Below are 20,931 nucleotides of genomic sequence, written 5' to 3' on the forward strand. Positions count from 1 at the left end.
ACTATCTGACTCCATGAGGAAAGGAAATATAAGAGTTATAGGAATACGAGAAGGAGAGGAGAGAGATGTAGGAACAGAGAAAATATTCAAAGAGATAATTGAAAGAGAACTTCCCCAATGTGAAGAAGGAGCTGAAAATTGATATACAAGAAGCAAGAAGAACACCAACACTTCCACGACGAAGGAAAAAATACAGCAAGACACATAATAGTAAAGCTCACAAGAATCCAGGACAAGGAAAAAATAATGAAGCTGGCAAGAGGGAAGAAACAGATAACATTCAAAGGAAAGCCAATCAGGCTGACATCAGACTTCTCGAAGAAACACTACGGGCAAGGAGAGAGTGGAGGGACATAGTCAACAGACTCCAAGAAAACAGATGCCAACCAAAGAATTCTCTATCCCGCAAAGCTCTCCTTTCTCTTTGAAGAAAGAATATGGACCTTCCCAGACAAACAGAAACTCCGGAATTTCATTGCACTAAACCCCCACTCCAAAAAATACTACAAGGGATCCTAAAGCCAGAACTCAGGGGACGAATAACAATGAAAGAAGGCAAAAAAAAAAAAGTTATTTAAAAGAATAAATAAATAAAATCAAAGGAAAGACAACACAATGGCAAATACAGATGCTAACATATCAATATTAACTCTTAAATGTAAATGGGACTAAACTCTTCAATAAAAAAGACACAGAGGTTGCCCTGGATTAAGAAACAAAAACCCAACCTTTTTGCTGTCTCCAGGAAACACATTTAGCTACAAAAGATAAAAAATAGGCTCAAAGTTAAAGGATGGAAAACAATCCTACAAGCAAATGGACCAAAAAAGAAGCAGGAACAGCTATACTTATATCAGATAAGACAGATTTCAAACTCAAAAGATAAAAAGAGATCCCAATGGTCACTAATTATGATCAAGGGGACAAATACTTCAAGAAGAATAACACTCATTAACATTATACTCACCAAACGAAGGAGCACCAAAATATATCAGACAACTGTTATCCTCTCTGAAACAGACATCAGAGAAAACACATACGTAGTGGGAGACTTCAACACACCACTATCAACAATGGATAGATCAACAAACAAAAATAAGTAAAGAAAAACAAAGCTCTAAATAAGGACCTAGAGCAATTGGGCTTAACAGACATCTATAGAACACTAAACCCCCAAAAAACGGAGTACACATTTTCTCAAGCGCACACCGGAACATTCTCCAGGATCGATCAATACTGGGGCACAAGACAAACATCAACAGATACACCAAGATTGAAATCATATCAACCATCTTTTCTGACCATGAAGGCATCAAACTAGAAATAAAACCATAAAAAGAGGCAAGGAACTTTCCTACCTCATGGAGATTAAAAATCACACTACTGGAAGACCACTGGACTAATGAGGAGATCAAAGAAGAAATTAAAAAAATTCTTTGAATTGAACGACAAGGAGGGACACCAATATCCTAAATGTATGGGATGCAGCAAAAGCAGTAATAAGAGGAAAATATATAGCAATAGAAGCTCACATCAAGAAACAAGAAAGAACTCAAAGAAACAACCTAATCTCGAAGCTCAAAGATCTAGAAAAAGAACAACAAAAAAACCCAATACCAGTAGAAGAAAAGAAATATAAAAACAAAAGCAGAAATAAATGAAATTGAAACTAAAAAAACAATCCAAAAGATCAATGAAACCAAGAGCTGGTTCTTTTGAAAATCAATAAAATAGACAACCCCTAGCCAGGCTCACAAAGGAAAAAGGGAGAGAGAAGCACAATAACAGGATCATCAATGAAAGAGGAGAAATCACAACGGACACAGAAGAAATCAAAAGAATATCAGTAACTACTATGAACAGTTATATGGAAACAAGTTTAACAATCTAGAGGAGATGGACAAATTCCTACAACTCTACAATCACCAAGCTAGATAAAGAAGAAATAAGAACACCTAAACAGACCAATTACAAGCAGCGAAATTGAAATGGTAATCAAAAACCTCCCCAAAAACAAAAGCCCGGGACCTGATGGATTTACAAATGAATTCTACCAAACATTCAGAGACGAATTAGTGCCTATCCTTCACAAACTCTTCCAAAAATTGAGAAGGAAAGGACAATACCAAACACGTTCTATGAAGCCAACATTACACTAATACCAAAACCAAACAAGGACAACACAAAAAAAGGAAAACTACAGGCCAATCTCCCTAATGAACACTGATGCAAAAATCCTCAATAAAATTTTAGCTATCAGAATCCAACAATGCATCCATAAGATAATTCACCACGACCAAGTAGGATTCATTCCAGGGACACAAGGATGGTTTAACATCGAAAATCAATCAACCGTTATCCAACACATCAACAAAAAGAAATATAAAAACCATATGATAATATCAATAGATGCTGAGAAAGCTTTCGACAAAGTGCAACACCCATTCATGATAAAAGCCCTTGAAATTCTTGGGATACAAGGAACATACCTCAACATCATAAAGGCCATCTATGACAAGCCAACAGCCAGTATCATTCTCAATGGTGAAAAGCTGAAAGCAATTCCATTAAGATGTGGAACAAGACAAGGATGTCCACTCTCACCACTGCTTTTCAATATAATACTGGAAGTCCTAGCCAGAGCAATAAGACAAGAGAAAGACATCCAAGGAATCCAAATAGGAAAAGAAGAAGTCAAACTATCACTATTTGCAGATGATATGATAATATACATAGAGAACCCCAAAAAGTCCACAGAAAAACTAATTCAACTCATCAATCAGTTCAGTAAAGTGGCAGGATACAAAATCAACACGCAAAAGTCAGTAGCCTTCCTATACACAAACAATAAATCTGAAGAAGAAGAAATCAAAAAAACCATCCCTTTTTTTATTGAAACAAAAAAAATCAAATATTTGGGAATAAATCTAACAAAAGAGGTAAAGGACCTATACAAAGAAAACTATAAAACACTGTTAAAAGAAATAGAAGAAGACACAAAGAAATGGAAAGACATCCCCTGCTCATGGATTGGAAGAATAAACATTATTAAAATGGCCATCCTTCCAAAAGCAATATACAGATTCAATGCTATTCCAATCAAAACTTCAATGTCATTCTTCAAAGAAATAGAACAATTATTGATGAATTCATATGGAATCACAAAAAAACCCCGAATAGCCAAAGCTCTCCTGAAAAAAAAAAGAAGGGAATGGAGGCATCACACTCCCAGACTTCAAACTATACTACAAAGCCATAATCATCAAAACTGCATGGTATTGGAACAAGAACAGACATACAGACCAATGGAATTGAATAGAAAATCCAGAAATAAACCCACAGATTTATGGTCAACTAATCTTTGACAAAGGAGCAAAGACTATGCATTGGAGCAAAGAAGTTTGTTCAATAAATGGTGCTGGGAAAACTGGGTCGCTACATGCAAAAGAATGAAGCTTGACCACTACCTCACACCATACACAAAAATCAACTCAAATGGATTAAAGAACTAGACATAAGACCTGAAACCATAAAATATATAGAAGGAAATATAGGCGAAACACTACGTGATTTGCACATCAAAGACATCTTTACAGACACATCACCCAAAGCAGCGATAGTGAAGGCGAAGATAAACAGCTGGGACGACATCAAATTAAAGAGCTTCTGCACAGCAAAAGAGACAATAACAAAAACAAAGAGAAACCCCACCAACTGGGAGGACATTTTTGCACCCAACACTAATGATAAAGGACTGATCACAAAAATCTGCAAAGAGCTGATGAGACTTAACAACAACAAAGAAAAGAATCCAGTCAAAAAATGGGCAGAAGAGCTTAAAAGAAACTTCTCTGAAGAGGAAATGCAAATGGCCAACAGGCATATGAAAAAATGTTCAACATCACTTGTCATCAGGGAAATGCAAATCAAAACTACCATGAGATACCATCTTACACCAGTGAGAATGGCACATATTAAAAAAACTAGCAACAACAAATGTTGGCGAGGGTGTGGAGAAAAAGGAACTCTTCTGCACTGTTGGTGGGAGTGCAAACTGGTCCAACCACTGTGGAGAGCTGTGTGGAGATTTCTGGACCTACTAAACATAGAGCTTCCATATGATCCAGCAATTCCACTCCTAGGTATTTACCCAAAGGACACAGAAACATCAATTCCAAAGAACACCTGCACCCCTATGTTTATAGCAGCACTGTTTACAATAGCTAAGGTTTTGGAAACAACCCAAATGCCCAAAAAATAGATGACTGGATCAAGAAGATGTGGTACATATATACCATGGAATATTACTCAGCATTCAAAAAAGATAAACACATGCAATTTGCAGCAACATGGATGGCACTGGAAGGGATCATGCTCAGCGAAATAAGCCAAAAAGAAAAAGAAAAATACCGGATGGTCTCACTCATAGCAGGAATCTAGAAAACTTAAATAAGGGACCAGGAAAACGAGTAACTATAAGAAAGTGAAAATCAAAATCAACAAAAAACTACGAACCAGAGACACTTTTAGGGGGGCGGGGGTGGGGAGGGGAGGGATTGGGGTCAGAATGGGGGGCTGCATTGTATGGGGAATATAAAAATAAAATTTATTATTAAAAAATAAATAAATAAATAAATAAATAAAAATAAAACACCAGAGGAAAAACTCATCCTAAATTCACATGAAATTTCAAGGGATTCCTAATAGCCAAAACAATCAGGAAAAAGAAAAAGAAAGCTGGAGATCTCACACTTCTTGATTTCAATACTTGTTACAAATCAATGGTAACCAACATAGTGGTATTGGCATTAACACAGACATAAAGACCAATGGACTAAAATAGAGGAACCAGAAACAAATCCTTGCGTATATGATCAAGTGATTTTCAACAGGTTTCCAAGACCATTCAATGGGGGAAGGATAGCACCTTCAACAAATGTAATGGAAAAACTGGATATCCACAAACAAAAGAATGAAGTTGGAACATTCTATCACATACCAGAAAAACTCAAAATGGATCAAAGACCTAAATATAAGACATGAAACTATAAAATTCCTAGAGCAGAGGAAAATCTTCATGACATTAGATTTGATGATGATTCTCAGATATAACTACAGAGGAAACAAATGAAAAAAATAGATAAACTTCATTAAAAATAAAAACTATATCAAGGGCACTATAAAGCGAATGAAAAGACAACTCACAGAATGGGAGAAATTTTTATAAATCCAACTTCTGATAGATTAATTTCTAAAATATACAAAGAACTCCTAAAACTCTACAATATAACTACCAATCAAAACTGTGAAAAGTACTTGAAAAGTCATTTCTCCAAAGAATATATACAAATGGTCAGTAAGCACATGAAAATATCATCATTATTAGTTATTAGGGAAGTGCAAATTAAAAGCACAATGAAATGACACTTCAAACTCAATAGGGTGGGCATTCTTTTTAAACAAAACATCAAGTATTGGTGAAGATGTGGGGAAATTGTAATCCTTGTGTATTAACAGTGTGACTCGGTGCAAATGAGTATTGCAGCGCCTCAAAAAGTTAAATGAAATTACCATATAATCCAGCAATTCCATTTCTGTTTTATACCCAAAAGAATTAAAACAGGAATTCAAACTTGAACATCAGTGTTCATAGCAGCATGCTCTACAATAGTCAAAAAGTAGAATTATTTCTAAATGCCCATCAACAAATTAATGGATATACAAAATGTGATATATAATACAATGAAATATTAGTCGATCTTAAAAAGAAATGAAATTCTTATATATGCCACATGGATGAGACTTCAAGATATGATGCTAATTGAAAAAAGATATTTAAAAAAGACAAACTTCATGATTCCACTTATGTGAGGTACCTAGAGTAGTCAAATTCATTGAGAGACAAATGAATGGAATATAGTTATCAGAGCCTGGAAGGGGCAGGGGAAAGAGAGTTACTTTTTAATGGGAATAGAGTTTCTATTGGGATGATTAAAAAGTTTTGGGGATATTTGAAGACCATTGTGACTACTTAATGCTGAATTGTTTACCTTAAAATGATTAAAGTGCTAAATTTTATATTGTTTATATTTTACCATTATAAAAATATACAATAGATATAAAAATGTAGTAATTAAACAGTAACAGGGCTGGGGAAAAAAACAAGAAAAGTGAGAATATATACATTCATGGATCTGATGAATGATATTACAAGTATTTAGGAAAAGAATGGGCAATTCTGCAAATTATACTGGATTAACTGGTTAGTAGTATGGGGAAAACATTAGATCTTTATCTTACACTACTCACAAAAATGCATTCCAGATTGGCTACAGGTTTAAATTCTAAAAACAAAACTTCAAATAATTAAAAAGTGAAAATATTAGTGAAATCTTTAGTATCAAGGTATGGAAAAGATATCTTCAAAAAAATTCAAGAAACACAAACCATAAAAGAATATACTAATTAATCTGACTTCTTTTAAAAAATAAATTTTATGCATTAAAACAGTAAAATTAATTTATTTTTAAAAATCCCTAGCATATATTTTAATGTATACAACTGACAAAAGTTTTTCTGTCCAAATGATTTGAAATATTCCTACAAATCAATAAAATATAGAAATACAAGTAAAAGATAAGAATGGGTGACTAGTTTAGAGAAGGGAAAAAAACCAAATGGTCCATAATTATATGAAAGTATGCTCAAATTTAGTTACTGCTCCAGTTAAAAGGGTGTGGTAATGTCAAGGATTGGCAAGGATGTGAGGAATTAGAAATCAGTATGGTAGAACTTAGAGTATAAATCAAAACAACCATTTTGGAGAGCAAATGCAGGTAGCACATGCTCTATAATCAGCACTTACACTTTTAATTATAGCTTTTAAAGCTCATACATATAAAAGGAGATATGAACAAGATAGGCATTTCAGCACTCTCTGTAGCAATGAAAAAAAATGGAGAAACCTAAATACCTGTCAACAGAAGAGTGTTTAAATAACCCACCTTAATCATATGATGAAATATTGTAGAGATATTAAAAAGAGTGATAACATCAGTAAACAGAAGATATATTGGTGGAGCTAAAACATCTAAAAGTGATATGAAAATGATAGTTATTTGTGCACTATTAAATCATTTCTGTAAGTTTTTAAAAAACATAGCTACAATACTATGTCTTACTTATGGATATATAGTTATAAATGTAGTTTTAGACATTAAAAAGGAAATAAAATTCGTGCACACACATTCAGTAATTGCCTAAGGTGGAAAAAAGGAAGGCAGGACAGGCCTGGAGGTGTTGATTAAAGGTGATTTTTGCTTGTTTTATCTAAAGCAGTTTTACTTTCTTTTAAAAATAAAAAGAAGATCCCAGGAGCAGATACAACAAAATATTACAGGTTGTTTATTCTGTATAGTGAACATACAAGTATTTGCTGAGTTTTTTAAACAAATACACCACACAGGCTGCAGTGGTCATAGTGCAAACTACTAGAATGCTTTGAAGAGGTAAATCACATATGAATCTACCATCTCAGTTTATTGCTTCTCTGACCATTTAGGACACAGGACACTGATTTTAAACTTTCACTGCCTGTCCCATCCTATTTCAAGGGTAAAAACCTGAAATGAGAGAAGGAGGGGCAGACTGAATGACTTGGGAGATTTGAGAATATACCCAAATTCAGTTACTCTAACTGTTGCACGGCAGCTGCCCTGCTTAAAGGGACAGTAAACAGAAACAAAGGACTTCAGTTACTCACCAGTCAGGCTGGGGAGGCCAATTTTGACTAGAAAACTGATCTTTTAGGGTTAAGATCCTGAACGTTGTGGATTAATGCAAACAGCTCTAATCCCAGATTGTGATCCTGGTCTTCACCTGGAATGAGAAGAAACCCTTCCCAGCTTGCCCCTGAAAGTTCTGACAGTTGAGCGCTCAGCTCCTACCTCTACACAGACCTGCGAGACAGTCTTCCTGTCCTTATACACCCACAGACTGTGTTTTCATTGTCCTCTGAATTATCTCCATCTTGTCAAAACTGCCGAAACGGAAAGAATACTTAGAAACAAACTCACTTTTCTTCCAAATGGTAGGGGAAAAGTACATAATGTTTCTTACTAAAGAGTGAATGCATCAGGGAAAGGCAATCCCTCACCTAAACAATATGATTTTAATGTAAATTTGATCATTGGTCATTTTTGCCAATACCATTGCAGTCAAAGTCATTGGCTCTAACTTCAGAGTCTCAGGAATGCTTCATGCTCTTAAAAAACATTGAAGAATCCAAGACACTTTATGTATCTGAAAACAATCCAGCATTGCCCACTGAAATATGCATGTACCCCAAACCAGGTCATTCTACTCCGGGACATATTTACTGTAGAAACTAGAGGGCAGATATGTACAAGTTTGTAGAAGTGGGAACAGCTTAAGTATCTCTGATTAAAGGGAAAATTTAATTATGTATGTGAATGCAGTAGACTAAATTGTACCAGTCAAAAGCAGAATGGAATTTGTACCACAATATTATTTGTATTAAATTTAAAACTCATACAAAATAAAGGTTACTGTACAGTTTTTCAAGGAAATATATTCAAAATATGAAAGATGACTTGGCAGGGCAAACATTAAATACATTAGAGAATGAAGAATAGGGAATTGCAAGCGGGAGATGAAGAAAAGCTATTAAGGTAAAATAAAACAGAACAAATGTGTAGCCTTTCTGGACCAATGATATGATGATTGATCAATGACAGACTCAGTTCTGAATGCCTGAGATGCTTAAAAAAATAAAACTTGGGCCTCCCTGGTGGTGCAGCGGGTTGAGCGCAGGGCTGTGAAGCTGTCCGCAGCCTCTGCAGCGCTGGTTTGATTCCTGGCCAGCCAGGGAGAAACCCACATGGTGCAGCAGACCTCTCCTGCCTCGCCTGCTGTTCCCCCAGCAGTGTTTTCCATCTGTCTGCCTGTTCTGCTCCCCACTTTGTCTCTGGTGAATCCTCTCACCCCCCACAGCTCTGGCCTCTACCCCAGTTCTTGTATAAATAAATAAATCTTTAAAATAAAATAAAATAAAACTTACCTGAGCAGAAACACTGTTGAGACTTGAGTTAGATAGCTTCTGCATTTCTGAATGTGAAAACATTTCATGGGGCAGAACATAGTAAGTACTCCACAGGATTCATGAGTTAGCTAACCTTAAAGGTAAAAAATTCACCCTGCCCAATATAAGATAGATATGTTTAAAAACTGTATAATATGATACATAGAGAACCCCAAAAACTCCACAGAAAAACTAATTCAACTCATCAATCAGTTCAGTAAAGTGGCAGGATACAAAATCAACACGCAAAAGTCAGTAGCCTTCCAATACACAAACAATAAATCTGAAGAAGAAGAAATCAAAAAAAAATCCCTTTTATTATTGAAACCAAAAAAAAATCAAATACTTGGGAATAAATCTAACAAAAAAGGTAAAGGGCCTATACAAAGAAAACTATAAAAAACTGTTAAAAGAAATAGAAGAAGGGCCTCCCTGGTGGCGCAGCAGTTGAGCGCTGGGTTGCGAAGCTGCCCACAGCCTCTGCAGTGCCGGTTCGATGCCCGGCTGCTCCCCAGCCACTGGAGGAGGGTCCCACATGGCGCGCAGACCTCTCCTGCCGCCCGCTGCTCCCCTCAGCAGTGTGCTTCAGTCCTTCTGCCTGTTCTGCTCCCCGCTCTGGCTCTGGTGAATTCTCTCACCCTCCCGCACTTCTGACTGTACCCAGTGCTTGTATAAATAAATAAATAAAATAAAATAAATCTTTAAAAAAAAAAAAAAAAAAAAGAAATAGAAGAAGACGCAAAGAAATGGAAAGACATCCCCTGCTCATGGATTGGAAGAATAAACATTATTTAAATGGCCATCCTACCAAAAGCAATATACAAATTCAATGCTATTCCAATAAAAATTTCAGTATCATTCTTCTAAGAAATAGAACAATTATTGATGAAATTCATATGGAATCACCAAAAAAAGAAGAGAATGGAGGCATCACACTCCCAGACTTCAAACTATACTACAAAGCCATAATCATCAAAACTGCACGTTATTGGAACAAGAACAGACACACAGACCAATGGAATTAAATAGAAAATCCAGAAATAAACCCACAGATTTATGGTCAACTAATCTTTGACAAAGGAGCAAAGAATATGCATTGGAGCAAAGAAAGTTTGTTCAATAAATGGTGCTGGGAAAACTGGGTCGCTACATGCAAAAGAATGAAGCTTTACTACCTCCCGCCATACACAAAAACCAACTCAAAATGAATTAAGGAACTAGACATAAGACCTGAAAACATAAAATACATAGAAGGAAATAAAGGTGAAACACTACATGATATGCACATCAAAGACATCTTTACAGACACATCACCCAAAGCAGTGATAGTGAAGGCAAAGATAAACAGCTGGGACTACATCAAATTAAAGAGCTTCTGCACAGCAAAAGAGACAATAACAAAAACAAAGACAAACCCCACCGACTGGGAGAACATTTTTGCACACAACACTAATGATAAAGGACTGATCACAAAAATCTACAAAGAGCTGATGAGACTCAACAACAAAGAAAATAATCCAGTCAAAAAATGGGCAGAAGAGCTAAAAAGAAATTTCTCTGAAGAGGAAATGCAAATGGCCAACAGGCATATGAAAAAATGTTCAACATCACTTGTAATCAGGGAAATGCAAATCAAAACTACTATGAGATACCATCTTACACCAGTGAGAATGGCACATATTAAAAAACTAGCAACAACAAATGTTGGCGAGGGTGTGGAGAAAAAGGAACTCTTCTGCACTGTTGGTGGGTGTGCAAATTGGTCCAACCACTATGGAGAGCTGTGTGGAGATTCCTCAACCTACTAAACATAGAGCTTCCATATGATCCAGCAATTCCACTCCTAGGTATTTACCCAAAGGACACAGAAACATCAATTCCAAAGAGCACCTGCACCCCTATGTTTATAGCAGCACTGTTTACAATAGCTAAGCTTTGCAAACAACACAAATGCCCAAAAATAGATGACTGGATCAAGAAGATGTGGTACATATACACCATGGAATATTACTCAGCATTCAAAAAGATAAACACATGCAATTTGCAGCAACATGGATGGCGCTCGAAAGGATCATGCTCAGCGAAATAAGCCAGAAAGAAAAAGAAAAATACCGGATGGTCTCACTCATAGCAGGAATCTAGAAAACTTAAATAAGGGACCAGGAAAAAGAATAACTATATGAAAGTAAAAATCAAAATCAACAAACAACTATGAACCAGAGACACTCTATGGGGGTGGGGGGCAGGGAGGGGAGGGACTGGGGTCAAAATAAGGGGGTTGCAATTGTATGGGGAATATAAAAATAAAATTTATAATAAAAAATAAATTGAAACTGAATTCTCAAAAAAAAATAAAAACTGTATAATATGAAATGCCACCTTTGATTTTTTTTTTAAAGATTTATTTATTTATACAAGAACTGGGGTACAGGCCAGTGGCACGGGAGGGTGAAAGATTTCACCAGAGACAGCAGGGAGCAGAACAGGCAGACGGACCGAAAACCCTGCTGAGGGGAGCAGCAGGCGAGATAGGAGAGGTCTGCCCCGCCATGTGGGTATCTCCCTTGCCGGCCGGGAATCAAACCCGCACTGCAGAGGCTGCGGACATCTTCACAGTGCCGCGCTCAACCCTCTGCATCACCGGGGAGGCCCAACACGTTTGATTTTTGCTGAAAAAAAAAATTTTTACGTTAAATATTCTACTTTGTTTTTCTAACTTAGGCTGGTCTATAATCAACAAAATAATTTTAAATTTTGGACAAAGTTACAAGTAAAAGCAAACTAATTAAAAATTTTAATTAAGTGTGTGATTCTGAAACCCTAGATTGGTATATATACTCTGTGACATTTTTACAAGATGTGAGAAGTTTAAGTACTCTGTCATGGCAACCTATCATTGCTATCACATCTTATTTTTTATTGTGCTTTATATGTTTTAAGAAGCACTCTTAGGTGGGGTTGATGTAACATTTATCCCCAACATTCATTATCAAAGAGAAAGCTAAAAATTAATCTTTTTTCATGTGTGCTCCCAACTTTAATCACATGGCGACGTGGTGTTCGTGAGCAAAGGCAATGCGTGAACATAAAGCCATGGGTGCTGATCTGTATTGTGCTCCAGGTCATGGTACTTCTAGAGTGCTGCCCACAAAAAGATCTGAAATCTTGAAGTAAATACATTAAAAAAAGCATCTGACTTACATTTCACTAAAGAAATGGAATAATGTTAGGTAAAAATCCATGGGCACACTCATCAATTTTGCATTTTCTAAAATGCAAAAATAAACACATATTCGTATTTTAACTTTATGTGAGTTGATGCGAATATAGGTGACTGCTAAAAAGAGTCAAAATCACTGATTATGTAGAGGTAATAACTTTGAAGTTTTTGATGAAGGTGAGATTATATGACTGCAATAACCCCAGGAAGAGAATAAGCAAATGGTAAGCATATTTGAGTGTTATCAAGTTCCCTGAATCTTTTGGGTGCCCCAGTGCTGAGGGACTATCTGACCTAAATCATGCTAGGCAGCTCTCACCACTTCCCTCTACTCCAGAAAATGCAACTGCTACAAGTTTATCTTGTAGTACAAGCTTTGCTGAAGGCATAGGACGAATAAAGGAAAATTAGAACATAGCAGGAAACAACTTGAAACTCAATATTAGGCATTGCTGTTCAAATGGCCCCCCAGCCATAGCTTCAATCAGGGCCTGCCTGGATGCTCTCCTCTTAGCCCTGCCCCAAAGCATTATTGTTGAGGACACTCCCTAAGTCCTGTTTGCGATCATCATCAAATCAAGAAACCTGACCCTTCCACTGGACCTGCCAAAGAAGCAAAATCAAATAAACAAGAAACAGGTACCACCGATTCGATGAAGATATCCCTGCCCACAGCAAGGCAAACACAGTACCCAGCTTTAGCTCTCCTTCCACCACATACCGAGATGTCTTCCCTAGATTCTGCAGAAAAAAATGAAGACAAATGACCCAAATGTGAGCAGTCAAAAGCTATTTATTCTGCACTTGCTTTAGCAAAAAAGAGTCAGTCACCATCACTTATACGCTGGGAGAAAACGAAAGGCAGGCAAAGAAGTGGGAAAGTTGGGGAAATGTGGGAATAAGTGAAGGTTCAGGCATGCCCAGACTGGAGCATGTTGGCATGGGGAAGCAGGGCATCCTGTGTTGGACTTCAGTGGAAAGCAGGGACAAAAATTAGAGAAACTGTCAGTTATGAATCAAGTCTAGGTTATTTGAAACCAATTGTTATAAATGGTAATGCTTCTTGGACTACCACCAGAGATAGTGGTCTGACTTCCTCCAAGTCTGACTGGTAGATAGCAGACTGGCTTCCTGGGTGGGTAGCTGCAGATTGTGGGTTGGAGTTCTATTGTTATATATGAGCAGGCCATTGTCTTTGTATTCAGTCTCTTAATTGAGAAACTTCTCTCTGACTCCCCATAGCCTATAAGATCAAGAGCGGAGTATATCTGACTCTTCACCAACTTGCTCCTTATCTGGTCTATTACTGTATCGTTTCATGTCCAGATCCACACACTGAACAAACTCAGTATTCTCTGACTATCCCAAGCCCCTAACTACCTGACTCTTCTACATTTGCTGCCCACCTTCTTTCATGTTGTCTTCCCCTAGCAAACCCCTGCTTGTGTGTTACCTTCACTCTGCAGCATCCCCTGCCCTCTGGTGACCCTCTATGGCCCTCTTCCATTTTGCAGCTATATCTACATTAGCATCACCAGGTCTGGAGTGATTTCTCAGTGCACCCATCTCATCACAATGCCAGTTCTGACTTCCTAAAGAGTCGGGATTAGGGTTTATGATTTGTTTTTGGATCTAACAAGTAATTGCTCAAAAGATTTCTGTTGGCTTAAGGAACAAACACAACTAGTATTGATAAGTACCTTGTATAGCACATGGGAAGAGAAAAATCTAATAAATAATAAATTGTTCTATAAAGCTGTCTGCTACAGATGGGACAGAAGAATCAGACAGCTCTTTAGCAAAAAGGGAAAAAGAGAATTTACTTTTGTCCTATCCTTTCTGTCCCTCATCTCTCCCAAGCAAATTACCCACATGTGCACACACACTTTGGCTTTCTTCTGGTGGTCACACAAAAGGAGTCTTCCTACCACTATTTGCAAATCCTTGTTAAGTTAGACAATTAGGATATCAGCGAGTAGGGTGACGTCACTGCTCCATGTGCTAGAAAAGAGTTTGTTTCTGATTCACTATTAACACACAAATGTGGAGCTTTGCTTCCCTAGATGAATCCAAGAGGGAAATGTTTCATGAATTCACTGCAATAAGAAATCAGTGCTTCTTAGAGCAAAGAGTTACCTTCTTTCCCCCCAGCTCTAAATTTTCTAAGTGGAAGATCACTTGCAGCAAAATGTTAACAGAAGTATAACAAAAGCTCAGCTTGCAAAAGGCAATGTCTTGAACACACTAGATAAGAGGAAATAAAAGCTGCTGATCAATTTTTTATGCTCCATACACAGCCAACCTACAACTCCTGAGGAGCCCATTCCCAGGATGAACCCACATGATGGGTTATGGTATAGGATAACTATGGGACATAACTACGGAGACTAAAATTTTCCTTTCTATGATAGTTTGGTAAGGCTGCCATAATAAAATATTACAGATTATGTGACTTAAACAATATAAATTTATTGTCTCCTGGTTCTAGAGACCTAAAGTCCAAAATTAATTTCATTGAAACAAAACCAACATGTTAGCAGGGCCATGCTCTCTTTGGAAGCTCTAAGAATCTGCCCCTTGCCTATTCCTGATTGTGATGACTGTCAGCATTTCTTGACTTGTAGCCACAACAAACTCAATTTCTACCTCCATTTTTCATGACTTTTTCCTCTTTTTTTCTCTGTCCAGTCTCCTTTTGCCTCTCATTTAAGGACACTTGTAGCTGTATTTAGGGTCCACACAAATGATCCAGGATAACCTCCACATCTCAAAATCCTTAATTTAATCATTTTTGCAAGGACTCCTTTTTCCAAGCAATGAACATTCACAGGTTCCAGGATTAGGATAGAGATATGTTTTTATTTTTGAGTCTATGCACTGGGATTGTACTTCCTAACCCCCAAATAACTATGTACTCCATACATCTTATTTCAATATATAAAATGGGCTCCTCTATTCTCAGCTGCACATTCTTTACCAGATTTAACAAGGAATTCCTGAAGTCTCAACCATAATGCCTAAGAGAGTCTAGTGTTTGCTGATGGTTCTTCATGAGCAATGTCATCTGTCTAGAAGTTGTCCTCTGTTCAACTATGTAGCATTTCCCTGAGGACTCTTCTCATACCTACAATAAGTCCTCACTTAACATCATCAGAAGGTTCTTGGAAACTGATTTTAAACAAAATAATATATAATAAAACCAATTTTACCCTAGGCTAATTGATATAAACAAGAGTTAAGCTCTTTACCATATTTCTGCTCATAAAATCATCACCATACTTCTAAATAAAGACCCAAAACACTTATAATATTAAACAGTGATTTGTACACATTCACTCCTGTTCCAACCCACCTATTCCAGTTCAGGCTTGAGGTAACTAAAGCCTATCTATGCAGCTCAGGGCACAAGGCAGGTGCCAACCCTAAACAGGACATCCTTCCATGCCAGCTCACTCAGAGTGGGACAAGTGAGATACTCCAGTGATACTCTTGTGTACATCTTTGAAATGTGGGAAGATATCAGAGACTCTGGAGAAAACCCACACAGACATGGGGAGAACATGCAAACTCCACAGAGGGCGTGGGCCCCCCCCACCCCCAAGGACTATAATTTATCTCATCATCACGTAACAAAATGACATTGAACAAAGCATTAAAGTCTGTACAACATTGATTACCTTCATTTCTTCTAAAATAATAACTAGTGAAATATATTACAGGGAGCATATAGTCTTAGTAAGAAGTGCTTTTGAAGTGTGTTGCACAAAAGAACAGAGTACATCTCATAAATGACTGGCCTATAAGAAAGTAAAGTCTCTATGAGAGGGCCAAGCAGGTAGATGGTGAAGATAAATATCAAGGCCCCTCGGTTTCACCAGCAGCAATAGCTACAATTTCTTTCAGATGAGCAGGGACCCAGTCAATCAGAGAAAGTTTGCAAGTCCTATGAGTTTTTCAGTTGCCTTCTGTTGCCCCATGTTTATTTTGACTCCTAATACCATTTATACTTAAAAAAAAAAAAACATTCTGCCACAGGTCTAACTGAAAAACATTAACAGGAATCTTAGTATACCATGAGTCACTGAACTTTTAAGATGGAAATAGGATTAGTCTATCTTAGATTCCATCTGAGTTTATTTCTCAGGACAAAAGACTATAAAAAGGAATATAAAAAAATGTGTTTCTTATTTGTCATTAAATGTTGTGGTGACTAAGAGCACAGTCTAGAGGCAGGGTGTCTCACTTCAAATCTTAGACAGCACTACCATGTACTACCTGTGATCTTGAGCAACTTAGTCACCTATTTGGATTAAGAAAATAAGGCCTTGAGAGTTTAAGATATCAAACCAGGACTGTAACACTATATGCCATGTGCCTTCCTAAGTACTCACATTTTTTATAACTTTTGAATATTCATTCAATAAGTGTTTGGACTACATCATCTTTAAATTAATTCCAATACTGACATTTGAAGATTATGATTTAGTGCTTAATGTGAAAAGTGCTAAGCCAGCTCTCCCAACAGGAAGCAAAGCTGTCCCCAACACATCCTTCTGGAAGTTGATCGTCTAATGGGAGAGAAAAGGCTGGCACACACCAGACTAAGGGATACAAGTTGCCTCCAGAATGCAGAGATTACTTTTCCCAGTTATGGGTGATGCAAAAGGCATCTTCTTTGCCTCTTGCTCTTCCCAGGACTTTTTCATTAAACTATTTCTTTCATTCAAATGTTTGTTTTTTTTTTTTTTCAAGAGTGCTTGCCACTTGTCAGATACTGTTACCTCACTACCACTACAAAACAGGCATCTCAAAGGAAACTGAGGTATGCAGAGGTTACAGCATTGGCTAAGTTCACATGACTAGTAAGGGCAGTAAGACTGGAACCTAGTGCTGTTTTGCCTCTAGGGTATGTACCCAGGTTTATTCTCTCCTTCCCATTTCTATGACCCTTGTTGTAGTAATCTCAAGGTTCTGAGGTTGCCCAGGAGCCAGAGGCCTTGGCAACACTGCCCTGTAGTGTGCCTGTGTGCACACACTGTACAGTGGGGGAGCCTCCTAGATGTTGGGAACTTTCTCGACAATGAAGTCATCAAGTACACTGGTTTACGCATTGTGCTGAGTAGACACTTCTTTCTACCCTGGCCACACCCTCGTAAAGGAAATTCCAGCATTGTATCCATTCCCAGATGAAGTGAGGCCCACACAGGCCCATCCATTACCAGTCACATGGCCTGAGGTGACCCAACCAGGCCTCCAAGCCAGCAGCTGCTCTGCATCTAAGTGCCTGGTTCTGAAACAGGGATGGAGAGGGCCACAAAAGAGCCCACGGGGTCTCTGAGACTGGAGAGCCACCAAAAAGCCTCAAAGGCCAAAAACCAAAACCAAGAGCTATAGACTAACGAAGGACAGTGTCCCACAAGAGAACAGGTCACTGTCTGTGGGTTCTCACCTGTGCGTATAATTGCAAGAGACCTTAGACTCCAGGAACAACCACTGTGGGGTTTATTTTACAAACAGGGAGAACAAAGAGTTTACTGTTTCCACAAGTGCCTGCTGTTCACCCAGGTACCAATAACAAACAGCTCTTTGAGACACCAGGCCCAGGGCCTTTGGTGCTCCTTTCAGGCAACATCAGAGACAGGACTGAGGCCCAGTCTGTGGCAGAGTCCTTCGGCTTCTCTTCCCTCCTCAGAGGTCGGCTGCTGGATGCTTCTTTTCTTCTTTCTTAGGAGGCTGGAACCATCTCCTTTTTTCAGGGACTGGCGTTGTCTCCCTGCCTTTGGGGGCTCCCTTATGTTCTTCTCTCAGGGCTGGGGTCATCCTCTCCTTTTATCCGAGGGCTCCCCCCAGCTCCCTCCAGCCCTGGCTTATATCCTCTCTCACCCACAAGTCTGATTGGACCATATAGCACCAATCAGGTCATAGCTCACTCCTGATTATTATAAATGGCAGTTACTGAGCTCTGAGGAGCAACTGCCACAACTGACTTATGGTGGAGCTGCAGGATTGCAAGGACATCACTGTCCTGCCGGCTCCCACCACTAAGATGGCTGGGTTCCGGTAACAGTTCAAAACTTTTGACAGATCTTGTGGGGTGTTCTTGTGCTCTGGAGGACCCAAGAAAAGGGGACAGGACCCTGGCCAGGACACGCCATGAGAGAAGAGATGATCCACCGAAGGAGGTCTAGGGAAGAGAAAGCAGGCAGGCATGTGTAGCTACCTGACCCTCACCTCACACTCAGACCTGCTATAGGAGTCACGCGTATTTGAAGTCAACATTATAAAGATGGACACTGTTAACTGAAGTTACCAATTTGTGGGTATCCCTCTCTGTGGTCACAAGTCAAGAGCACAAGTCAAGAGACAGCTGGGCTGGTCTTGTGACATAGCCAAGTCAACAACAATGTTGCCTCAGGGCAAATCAGTAAAAGGCAGACTTCAAGATTTATGGCATTACTAAAATCCCCATTCCCAGAAGATAAGTCTCTAAATAGATAGGGTAAATTTTAATGGCCCACTTTGTCTTCCTCAGTGCTTAGACAGCATCAAATAGATACATTAATCAGACACCTGCCTGGCCTTTCTCTAAAAAAATCCTTAAAGATGTTTCCCTTCAGTCTATATAACCTCAGAATTCAGGCAGTTTTCCCAGAGCTCCTTGGAGGCTGTTTCCAGGCCTGTATCCTTAGCCTTGATTTTTTAATAAACTCACTTTTGCTTGTCTCAATTTATTTAACCCGACAACACTTGGCTATGAGACACATATATGCAGATGTTTCAGTGCTTTCTAATTCATTATGACTGCACAATAGGAGTATCTCTGCCTTTTAAAGTTGCATTGGCTTAAAACGATACATCTTGCATTCTTCATGAACTAAAATAATGTAGATCTGTGAATGCTAAGAGTACACAGCTATATAGATCACAAAATGGTAGACCCATGGAAGAATCCTGTGATTTGCAGGCATTCTAAAGCAAATGTCTTATTAAGTTGCTCTATGCCAGGAGAGGGCAGTCTTCTCACAAACTGTCTCCCTAGTGGGCTACTAAGTGCAGAGCATACAGTGCAGGAAAAAATATTTAGGACTTTTGTAGATAGTTATTATTTTTACCTTAGCTTTTAAATTTTTCTAGGTATATATAAAGGTTTTTTTTTTTTTGGTTTGCACTTTGTAATAATATATAAATATGTGAGAGTATGCATTAAATTTATAAAATGTATAAGTAAATATCCAAAATTTGGAATGTACACTAAAAATTGAAGTTATTACTGAAGATAATATACCAGTTAGAAAAGTTTAAAGGTTATGCTTTTGAACTTGTTTCCTCTACAGCAAACTGCAAACCCCAAATCAAAGGTCTATGATCACATTTTTATGAAGTTTCTTCCTATATGTGATACATATTTAGGGAATATCTACCATATACCAACTACTGCTAGGTTATGAAAATACAGTAAATCAAGAGACATAGCCCTGCCCTCATGTAACTTGGAGTCCAGTAAATATAAGCATTGAACAAATAAACATGAGATATATTTTTCCAATGATATATCCTGTTAAGTGCAAAGGAAAATAAAGTTTTGAGAGTGAGTGAAGGCCTTTAAGCTGAAAATCTAAAGAAGGAAATGAAGTTGGAAGAGAGGGTAAGAGAAGGAATCTTTTGGTTATAAGAAACAGTTCTCAGCTGGGTCATGAAGAGTTCTGTCCATGAGAAACTATAAAAAATCTGTGTGGCTGGAGTTTATGGAGAGGGACAGAGTGAGCAAAGTGGGTTTAGACTGGGCCGCTGGGAACAGATCATGCAGAGGCTGGAGACCATTTAAGGATTTTAGACTTCATCATAAAATGTAGTGGGGGAGCTGGTCACCTGTTATAATTAAGGGGTTAAAGTTCAAGACAGTCATTTGAACTCCCATCAGTTTTTCATTGCCCTGTGTTGCCTAAATCTTGTGTCATGATATACACACAGCAGAGGAAATTTTCAAAAAAGTGGGGGGGGGGGGCGGAAAGGAAGGAAGGATGTAAGAAAGGAAGGAAGACAAAGATAGGAAGTAAGGCAGACAGGCATAGTTGGAAATCTGACTGTTCTGGAGCTCTATATTTGAAGTGCTATAGTGTATGCAACTTTGAACAATTAAAAAAATCAGCAGGTGGAGAACTGAGTTGTCAGGGGAAGCAGCTGGAGGTTCAGAAAAAAACATACTGGAGAGAGTGTACTGGCTAAACACTTTAAAGAAGCAATTACATGTCATGGATGCCTAGATTCTCTTGATGGTCCTGAAATATAGCTACAGCTGCTGAATCCATTGCATGGAGTCACTTGAGATAGAGCCCAATGGGGTTATTGTGCCCATGCTGCCCTGTGGTCTCAGAAGAAACCAGATGGAGTTGCTGGTTTCCAAGATCAAAGAACTAGAGCCCCAGCTGAGAGGTGTCCTCCAGATGAACTCATGCATGGGGAAGTTTCAAGTGGATGTGACCCTGGGTGTTGACATAGCCAACAACCTTATCATGTCTGAGGACCTGAAGAGTATCTGTTGTATGTATTCCAAGTAGAAAATGAAGTTGTGTGCTGACAGACTGAACCATTCCATATATGTCCGGGGTTT

Source organism: Talpa occidentalis, unplaced genomic scaffold, assembly GCF_014898055.3.
Source record: "Talpa occidentalis isolate TD23 unplaced genomic scaffold, MPIMG_talOcc4v2.1 talOcc4.5, whole genome shotgun sequence".
Lineage (NCBI taxonomy): Eukaryota > Metazoa > Chordata > Mammalia > Eulipotyphla > Talpidae > Talpa > Talpa occidentalis.